Source organism: Microtus pennsylvanicus, chromosome 16 (genome assembly GCF_037038515.1).
Source record: "Microtus pennsylvanicus isolate mMicPen1 chromosome 16, mMicPen1.hap1, whole genome shotgun sequence".
Lineage (NCBI taxonomy): Eukaryota > Metazoa > Chordata > Mammalia > Rodentia > Cricetidae > Microtus > Microtus pennsylvanicus.
The window spans coordinates 47821134-47830732 of NC_134594.1; the positions used below are offsets into that span (position 1 = coordinate 47821134).

At 46.9% G+C, this 9599-nt stretch overlaps 1 pseudogene; it reads right to left on the reverse strand.

The window, feature by feature from the left end:
• Positions 1–8329: 8329 nt before the first annotated feature.
• On the reverse strand, positions 8330–9250 carry LOC142836500 (glyceraldehyde-3-phosphate dehydrogenase pseudogene; annotated as a pseudogene).
• Between the last annotated feature and the right edge of the window lie 349 nt (positions 9251–9599).

Genomic DNA, 9599 nt, shown 5'->3' on the forward strand with positions numbered 1-9599 from the left:
TAGGGCACAGCCTGGGTGCTGAGCATACGAAGCTATAATGGCTACTCTCGGTCGTCAACTTGACTATATCTAGAATGAGCTACAATCCAGACATGGAGGTACACTTGTGATCCAGATTTTTAAGCAGGAAGACACAGCTTCAATCTGGGTCACCCCTTCTGCTGGAAGCCTATATAAGTACCATGGATGAAGGAGGGGATCATTCATTCTTGCCTGCTTGCCCTCACCTTATCAACACATCCATTCCTTCACCGGCATTGGAGCCTGCTTCTTCAGGATTCCCGCATATACAGAAGAGCAGCTGAGTCACCCAGCCTCATGGGACTGAGCAATTACTAGATTCTTGGATTTCCCATTCATAGATAGCTATTGTTGGACTGTAGCCTGTAAGTCATGCCAATAAATTCACACACACACACACACACACACACACACACACAGAGAGAGAGAGAGAGAGAGAGAGAGAGAGAGAGAGAGAGAGAGAGAGAGAGAGAGAGAGAGAGAGAGAGAAAGAGAGAGGTTCCATAAGTTCTGTGACTCTAGAGAACCTGGACTAATACAGAGATGTCCAGTACAGCTGGTCAAAAGAGCAGGACGGTAGGGTTCACTGAGGACACCGAGGAAGCAAATGGCTGCCCTGAGTAGTGCAGGTGGAGACTCCTGTAAGGGCAGCTGGGATAGATGGGACAGAGTCCTAGCTGGGTCTCTGAGCCATGTCACTGTGTTCCTTCTCTATAGCATCTCTCCATATGCTACTGAACCATGATAATTTTCCATTTGTCGAGACCTGGAACATGAACCTCAGCACCTGGGCCCTGGCAGCCTTGGTGAAAATCTTAGGGTCACACAAAGTCTGTCTTTCACTTCATTCCTAAACAGAGAAAATGGAGTTGGGGCAGTAGCTCAGTCAGAAACGTTCTTGCTTCTCAAGAACAAGGACATGACGACCTCGAACCCACCCTCCCTATCCCTCCCCCAAAAAAAGGCAGCATGGAAACACACACTTGTAATCCTAGCACAGAGGGGCAGAGATGGGGACATCCCTGAGCCTGCTAACCAACTAGTCTGTCCTAGTCAGTGGACTCCAGGTCAATGAGAGACCCTGCCTCTAAAACAAAGATGGGCGGCATAGGACACTTGAGGTCAACACGGGGCATACACTGGGCACTCATGCACATCCCCACACTGTAAAATGGAGATGGAGGCTATAGGACCAGCAAACTGTGTATTGCTTTCCTTTGACCTCAGGATGCTGAGGGATACAGGTGTTGGGGAGAGAGAGAGAGAGAGAGAGAGAGAGAGAGAGAGAGAGAGAGAGAGAGAGAGAGACACTGTGGCTAAACCAGAACACAATCTATTTCTCTGTACTTACAAGGGCACCTTTCTTTCAAGGGAGATCTGACCCTTCCACGACATGCTAAATGCTCATTTTTAATTAGTTTCTACTTTCTTCATAGTGCAGCAAGTAGTCCTGGTTCCCAACTTTCGTGTCTATAAATAAGGGCATTTAAGGGGATTGAAGGATATTTATAGCCTCTCTACCTTCTGTTCTCTCTCACAGGACCACGTTATTCCAGGAGATGCCTGTGTTCCCATGTTACTCCAGAAACAGAAGGAAGAGGCAGGTTTCCCAGCACTTAGGGCTTCCTAGAGCTGAATGCCCACTCCTGAGACACCGCTTGGCCCAGACGTGGCCAGGTGTGGTGTCTGTTATGTCCTTGTGCCTCGCTGAGCTGATTTCAGAGGCACACTCTGTGGGCCGTCGCCATGGCTGTGAGGTGCTGGCAGAGGCCCTCGGGTACCTACTTTCCAGATCTGCTGTTGCATCTGTAGAATTAAGTCCCCCGGGGAAACTTACTGGGGAGGCAGTGAATATAAACGCTTTGTGCTTTCCAGGTTCTGCCCCTGACTTTGGATGTGTTTTTTCTGCTAAACACACAACAAAGAAAGGACATCACTAGGAAAACAACTCTTCCTGCAACGTCAATCATCCTTTGGATCTGTATTTCTGCTAGATCTAGATCGGCTAGAGCAGGTCACATGTCTAAAATATGAGTGGGAGGGGAAAGAAGAGGCCCAGAGCAGAGGTAACCGCTGCTCAGGGACCACTGTCCGTGGTCCTGAACAGGTCAGGTCGGATGGAATGCTGCTGGTGTGTGTTCAAGGGTATCACAGGTAACTGTGTTCCACTGCCTTCACTGGGCTCCATCGACCCAAGTCAGCAAGGTTGAGCTGTCCCCTTATGTTGGTTGGTGTGACTTGCTGCAACAATATTCATCAACTAGTGTCAATTTTTAGCCAATATCAAGAATTTCAGCCATACAATCTATGTCCTTTGAGGTGCACATTCTGCTCACCCTGTTCCTGTTAAAGCCTTCCCCTAAGTTTCTAGAAGTATCTTCAAACCCACCACAATCTCTTGGCCTTGCGAAGGGATCCTTACAAAGGGGAGAAGACAAGAATGGCACCCAGGAGTCTCATGTCACAGCTGATAACCTGAGGCGTGTCCGAGGGGAGCCAAACACAGGGTGTTCTCCATTCATTGGCAGCCTGTCTCCACCTCGACTTTTTCATGCAAGGATGTGTAAGGAGTCTGTTTACACTAGTGCAGGAGGTAAAGGCAAACAATTGTATTGCTATGTCTATTTCTGGTTAATTGAGAAAATTATTCCATTTCGCCACGAGTAAAACCTCTGAGATTTTTCTTCTCGTTTCTCTGAATGCCTGGGGAAGTAAGCCGCAGTAAACAGCCACACTGAATTTTGTTTCTAGTTAAATGAATTATCATAATAATAATTACCAGTCAAAACATCTGGCTTTGGCACAGCTTGACACAGGAATTTCTCAGTGTAAAATCTGAGCTTTCCTCTGATTTCCTAACCCCTGCTTGGCTTCCCAGCTCCTTGGACTGACCTCCATACTGAGTTAAGCACATACCCTTGGATGTTGGTATCTTTTTCAAGTTTCAATGAGCTATCTTTAGAGACAGTTATTGTGTTACAGGGCACCACTTTTGTGTGTTTTACTACTTGGCTAGTTTTCTAGAGAAGCCATATTTATGAAACCTGAGTTTGGTTGCTCATATCTGTTTCTGTTTCTTCTCTCCATGTTATCCAGGCACGAAGGAATGCTGCTGAGACATTTCTGTCTGGGGTGTAATCGGATAGCTCTGTGGTGGGGCTTGATAACATAGTTTTCCAGAACTGTGAACCGCCTTTATGTCTTATACACACACACACACACACACACACACACACACACACACACACTAGCAACCAAATGAACCATTCCTAGGTCACCCCTAGGCCTATTGCATTTGACTCTCTGGCACCCATCTTTGTAGGAAACACTCCCAAAGCACCCTGAAACTGGAGAATAACTCAGTTAGAATATATGGATATTTGTCAAAGCCAAGAACCTTAGCCCCAGGGCTTTTGGCTTGATACCTGCATCTGACTAAAAATACTGGGATCTGCTTAATGTAAGTAATGCTTGCACATGTGTTCTGACATCCAGGTGTGTTTCTGGCACTGCACGCTGACAGCTGGTCAACTTGACAGCCAGCAAAAGGAAATCAGTATGACCCCGACCAAGTTTATGCGTCACCTATCAGGAGATTTGGTTATACCATTATCAAACGTTCAACCTTGGCTATGGTGATTCGTGAGAGCATCAGATAAATCTGTAAAATGAGATGATGGGGGGGGTACTCATGGTTCCCATCCCAGCTTTCCACAGAACCCCAGGCTCCCTGGAGGGGCCAGGAGAGCAGCTCAAGGCCCACATGCCCACTTCAATCAAAGAGGCTCAGCTCACATCCCTTCTCTACTCAAACCTCACAAAAGGTTGCTTTTTAAAAGCTGGGTCTGATGCTTAAAATGGAGAACAAAAATCAAAGACAAACATTAGGCTGGATGATCTGGAAGAACACTCTTGGCACGGTGATTTCAAGATCTATTTTTTTTTTAGGGACTTGCTGAGGAAAACACATTTTCCTTTTTTAAAAACAGGCTTGTGTAAGACTGCACCAACTCCTTTGCATGTCAGAGCCATCTTACAAAATGCTAATTTAGCATTTGCTGTCTAAAAATAAGTCAAGGATAGAGGAGCTCCCTTTGTCCCATAAACAGCATATATAAACTTTAGATCTTTTCTATCAAACAGAAGTTTGGGTTTCCCAGTCTGAGACACGATAGGAATAGTTAGCGGTAATAGACAGAGTCCTCGTACTGTTAGGAAAATCAGCAGGGGTGGATGAAGTCCAGGGTGCTTGAGCAAGCAGGCAAGGATACTGTCATTCGGGCTTGGAATCTATGCAGTCTTAAATCTTCTGCCTTCTCTATGTTAACAAAGGACAACTAAGTTCATTGCTCATTGAGAATATCTGCCTAGAATTGTTTTTCTGTCTTACCCCACAGACTGGAGCTCAGGGCCAGTAGCAGTCGAGAAGTCCACCGCAAGGCCTGGCCTAGAGCCCATCCATTCAGGGGTGAGTTCAGACAGCCAGGCGAAGTCAATATACTCACCTGAGAAACAAATTGTGACCAAGAAAACCTCATGTTAGGAAGTATTTTGAGAGCCCGTGCGTTGATGTAGCAAAGTAGTACTGACCAACCATGTGGTTCATAGAGCAGAGTTTATTTTCTCATCATTTGTGGGGCAAGAAGACTGAGAGGAAGGTACACTCTGCGAATAGCCCCTCCTTGGCGTCCGTTTCTCCCCGTGTCTTCACGTAGTGCCCGAGTGCCTGCACCTGCCTTGTCTCTGACGCTGTCTTTGTCCTATCACCTCTTCTTATAAGGACAGTGATCAAATTAGATTAGGATACACCCCACTGGCCTCATTTTAACTTAATTAAATACAGTCACACTTTGAGGTCCTGGGTATTAGGGCTTTCCCATGTGAATTTGAGGGAGGGCACAATTTAGCTCATAATTGCGCTAATAAAGACACGAGATTTTGAACTGAACTTAATAACACTATTATTATCATTAGGTTCTCACTACTTGGCATGCGTTTTTCTCCTCATGATTAATTTCTAGTCAGGCCATCTGAAACGCCGCTCTTCAGCTTCCTGCATAGAACTGAACAATCCTGGCCAGAGCTGGGTATTAAGGGTGTCTTCAGGGTGTCTAGGTTGTGGAAATACATCTCACATAGCTTTCCTAGGCACTGGCTTTGTATATTCCCAATGTACTGTTAATGATGAGACCATTTTGATTTTGTTTTGAGATAGGGAAAATTTTTTTGAGCTACCAAATAAGCCTTCATGGCTGAGCAGGAACACATGGTTGTGCAGGGTTTTAACAGTGGGACAGCATGTCATGTTTTGAGTCATACGGGAAGGATAAAAATAGTTCAGCAACAATGGGAATTATGAAAAGTGCCTCCTGAGCAGCGGCTAAAACCCTGTAGGGCCATAAAGGGAAGCGAATGCTCATCTAGAGGCGACCTTCCGCACTCATTTGTAAGTGAAGTCCTCCCTAGGATGGCAGCTACCAGGGCTCCATAAAGACGGGGTGATGGATTACTAGGAAAAAGAAAAGCTGAATCTAGAATGGCCATCCCAGACTTTTGCTTTTTAATATTTGAAGAAGTCTGAAGTTAAATCTTCCAGTGTTGAGTGGGAAAACGATACCTCCTACCTCTCAGGAAGGGATTCAGCATGAATGGGGACTCAGAATTGATGACAGGCATGGATGGCTTGCCTGTCCAGTCCTAGGCGTCAGATACATGTCCACATCAATTAAACACCCCCTACCACCCCTTTCTACTCTTACGTGGGGATTGTTCTCTTGGGCAGTCTCCAGTGCTTTTCCTGGGTGTGTTTGCAAGATGGGACTGGTGTGTTTCCCCTAGCTTCACTGTTTATGACACATAAAGAAAGTGATGAGTCTATGGAACACTGTGATGACCAGGTATGTCCGTCAGAAGGCATCCAAGTTATTGTAGCTAAGAGAGGAGAATATGGAGACTTGGTTAATAGACATCGGAGATGAGAAGGTGTGGACTCAGGCTTAAAGATGCTCCTTCTAGGCTGAGGAAAGAGAAAGGGAAATGAATGGGAGTCTGTACGAGTCTATAAGGAGTCATGGCCAATCTTCTGAAGAAACTGTCAGGAGACGTACGGGACCAGCAGAGTTTGGAGAAGGGGTCCAGGCTCTGGCGTTCACTCTTGGAGGTGTATTGTCCAGAAGGTGGTAAAAGCTGGACATTGGGATCCACACAACTGTAGGACTGAAGAATTAGGAAGAAGCCACAAGTTGGTTTTTCCTCTTCCTGTCTCCGTCTTCTTTTATGCCCTCACTGGAGCCCTCTGGGGCAGGTCCTCTTTAGAAAGAGAAATCCATGTTGAAGTTCTCTAACACTGTCCTCAGAGGATAGATGGTGGGGCTGTGGCTGGGATGCCATAGGTGATCAGTTGGCACCCGAGTGTCAGTCCAAAGTGTCTTTTGCCACTGTTAGGCACAATCCCATTGCCACCCAGGGCATGGAGGGCCACCAGCTCACCTACATCCCAGGGCAGGTCTATCAGGAAGAGCTGGTTTAATCAGGAGGCGATGAGTTAGCACTGTAGGGAGAGGATGGCGGGTGATAAACGCAAGAGCTCTCAGATGCCAGGAGGCAAGAGTGGCCACAGGTTGGGGAGAGAGCACAAAGACCCCAGACGTGGGGTCTGGAGACACACTACTAGTGCCGAATGCCTGCTCTATCCCTTTAAGCTACCCTGACCTGGGGGCAGCTGCTTAACCTTCCGAGCCTCACAGAGCTGCTGTGAGGATTAAGTGAAATAATCCCGGTGAAGTACTTAGCTAGGTGTTTGCTGCAAGGTAATCATTCAATGAGTCTTAGGCTCTGTTATTGGAAATTACGTGGAGCTCATTCACCCACTCCAACCCATAGAAGTTCCTGCAAATCCACCTGGTGGCTTTACTTCCTCATCCTGGCAGGTCTGTGCTTCCCAAAGTCAGCCTTGGATGCAACTCGACTTTGACGGGCCAACAGGCTCCTTCATCCTTCATTGCAAATCTGGAGGAGGGAGATGTCCTGGTTGGTTGTTTTGCCAACAATGAAACAAGTTAGAACTGTTCGGAAAGAGGGAGCCTCAATTAAGAAAACGTGCCCACCAGATTTTTTGGTCTGTAGGCAACATCATGGGGGCATTTTCTTGATTAATGATTCATGTGAGAGGGCCCAGTCCATTGTGGACAGTGCCAATGCTGGGCAGGTGGTCCTGGGTGGCATGAGCAAGCAGCCTGAGCAAACCATGAGGAGTAAGCCAGTAAGCAGCATTCTCCGTGACTTCTGCTTCAGTTCCTGCCTCCAGGTTCCTGCCTTTAGTTCCTGCCTCCAGTTTCCTCCTTGAGCTCCTGCAAAGACTCGATGTCGGACTACTGAAATCAACCCTTTGCTCCCCAAGTTTCTTTTGGTCATGGAGTTTTATCACAACAATAGAAACCCTAATGGAGACAGGTGAGCTGTGTTCATCTCTTGCTCTACTGACCAATGTCATTCAGGTCCATGTGACGGTCACTTCCTTGGGATCTGGGGGTGTTGTTTGCTCTGTCATTGGAGTCTGATCAACAGTTCTTTATGATGAACATGGATGTTAGAGCAGCTAGACTCAGCTGCTTATTCCTCATGAATGTGAGTGCTCAACCAAATACGCCATCATCTACAAGAGTAGCTTCACAGTACACTTAGGGGAGCACCAGTCCCAAAGGCCGTGCACTGTGTTTAAGGCACTCTAGGGCCAAACATGCCACTTGTGTCTATGAACTAGTATTATACTTTTGCACTGAGCCTGCTACTATACCCATGTCTGCTGTTGGACTTGGACCTCAGGCTTCAGCTTCAGTCTGGATAGCCAGTATTACTATTTTAACATATATATATATTGTTAATATATATACATATATAATCTAAAAACATGTGTATATATATGTGACTCTGTGTGGTTATGTGCAGAGGCTGTAAAGGTGTCAGATCCCCTGAAGCTGCAGTTACTAACAAAACAAGCCATCCATTATGGGTGCTGGGTCCTATATAAGAGTAATATGTGCTCTCAACTGTTGGGTCATCTTTCCAGCTTCTGGTGTTACTTTTAAAACAATCTTTTGGTGGGAGGCAGGAACTTCACTGTAGTACCTCATTGATGGTATTCAAGAGAACAGGCTTCTCCAAGCACCACCCCGTCTTCTGGGGGCCTAAGATGGGAACTATGAGGGGAGATGCTCAGTGCTGGGTACTGGGTTGGGATGAGGACTCACAGCAGCCGAGAGTATCTCCTTTTCATGTGTTCTTACTGGGGCAGGTGGTCCAGAGTTTCTTATTCCTTAGAGCCCATCTAGGCCATGCAGTCTACCGCCCTGTTGATGTAGGCATGTTCATTGTCATACCAGGACATAAACTTTGCAAAGTTGTCATTGAAGGCAATGCCAGCTCAGCATCAATGGTTAAAGAGTGGGCGTCACTGTTAAAGTCACAGGAGACAATCTGGTCCTCAGTGCAGCCTGGGGTGCCCTTTAGTGGTGCATCACCATGATGTCATCCTTGGCAGTTTTCTCTAGATGGCATGTCAGATCTATGATGGATATATTGGTGGTAGGAACATGGAAGGCCATGCCCGTGAGCTTCCTTTTCAGCTCTGGGTTGACCTTGCCCACAGCCTTGGTAGTGCTAGTAGATACAAGGATGATGTTTTGGATAGCCCCAAGGCCATAACAGCACAATTTCCCTGAGGGGCCATCCACAGTCTTCTGGGTGGCTGTGACGGTATGGGCTGTGGTCATGAGTCCTTCCGTGATGCCAAGGTTATCATCAGTGACCTTGGCTGGAGGACTAAGCAGTTGATAATGCAGGAAGCATTGCCGACAATCTTGAGTGGGTCGTCATGCTTCTCGTGGTTCACACCACAATCATGGTGCATCAGCAGAAGAGGCAGAGAGGAGGACCCTTTTGGCCCCACCCTTCAAGTGGGTCCCATCTTGAGGATGCTAGTAAATTAGTGATAAAGATGCCAGCAGATTTCGCAACGTACTCAGCACCAACATCGCCCAATTTGATGCTGGCAGGGTCTCACTCCTGGAAGATGGTGACGGCTTTCCCGTGGATGGCAAGCTTCCTCTTCTTAGCCTTGATTGTCATGGAGGAATTTGCCGTGGGTAGAGCCATACTGGAACAAGTAGAACATGGAGTTGAAGTCAATGAGTGGACCACTGATCACAACAATATCTACTTTGCCAGAGCTAAAGGCATCCCTGATAGCCAGGCACCCAGAAAGGGCTAAATCCGTACTCTCTGACCTTCACCATTGTGTCTCAAGGATGAGGCTGGTGCTGTAAGATAAGATACAGCTGTCCCTGGAATGGGGGGGAGCAAAGAGCCACCTTTCATACCTTTTGCTTTAATTACCTGTGTGCATGTGGGGGGGCATCCTGGCGCCGTTGTGTGCAGGCAGAAGTCAGAGGACATCTTACAGGAGCTGCTTATCTTCCTCTAACCTGTGATCCTTAGTGAACTCCATCCTACGAGAACCGGTGGTAAGTGTCTTTATTTGCAGAGCCATCCCACCCCCTCTGATGTGGCCTTTTCAATCC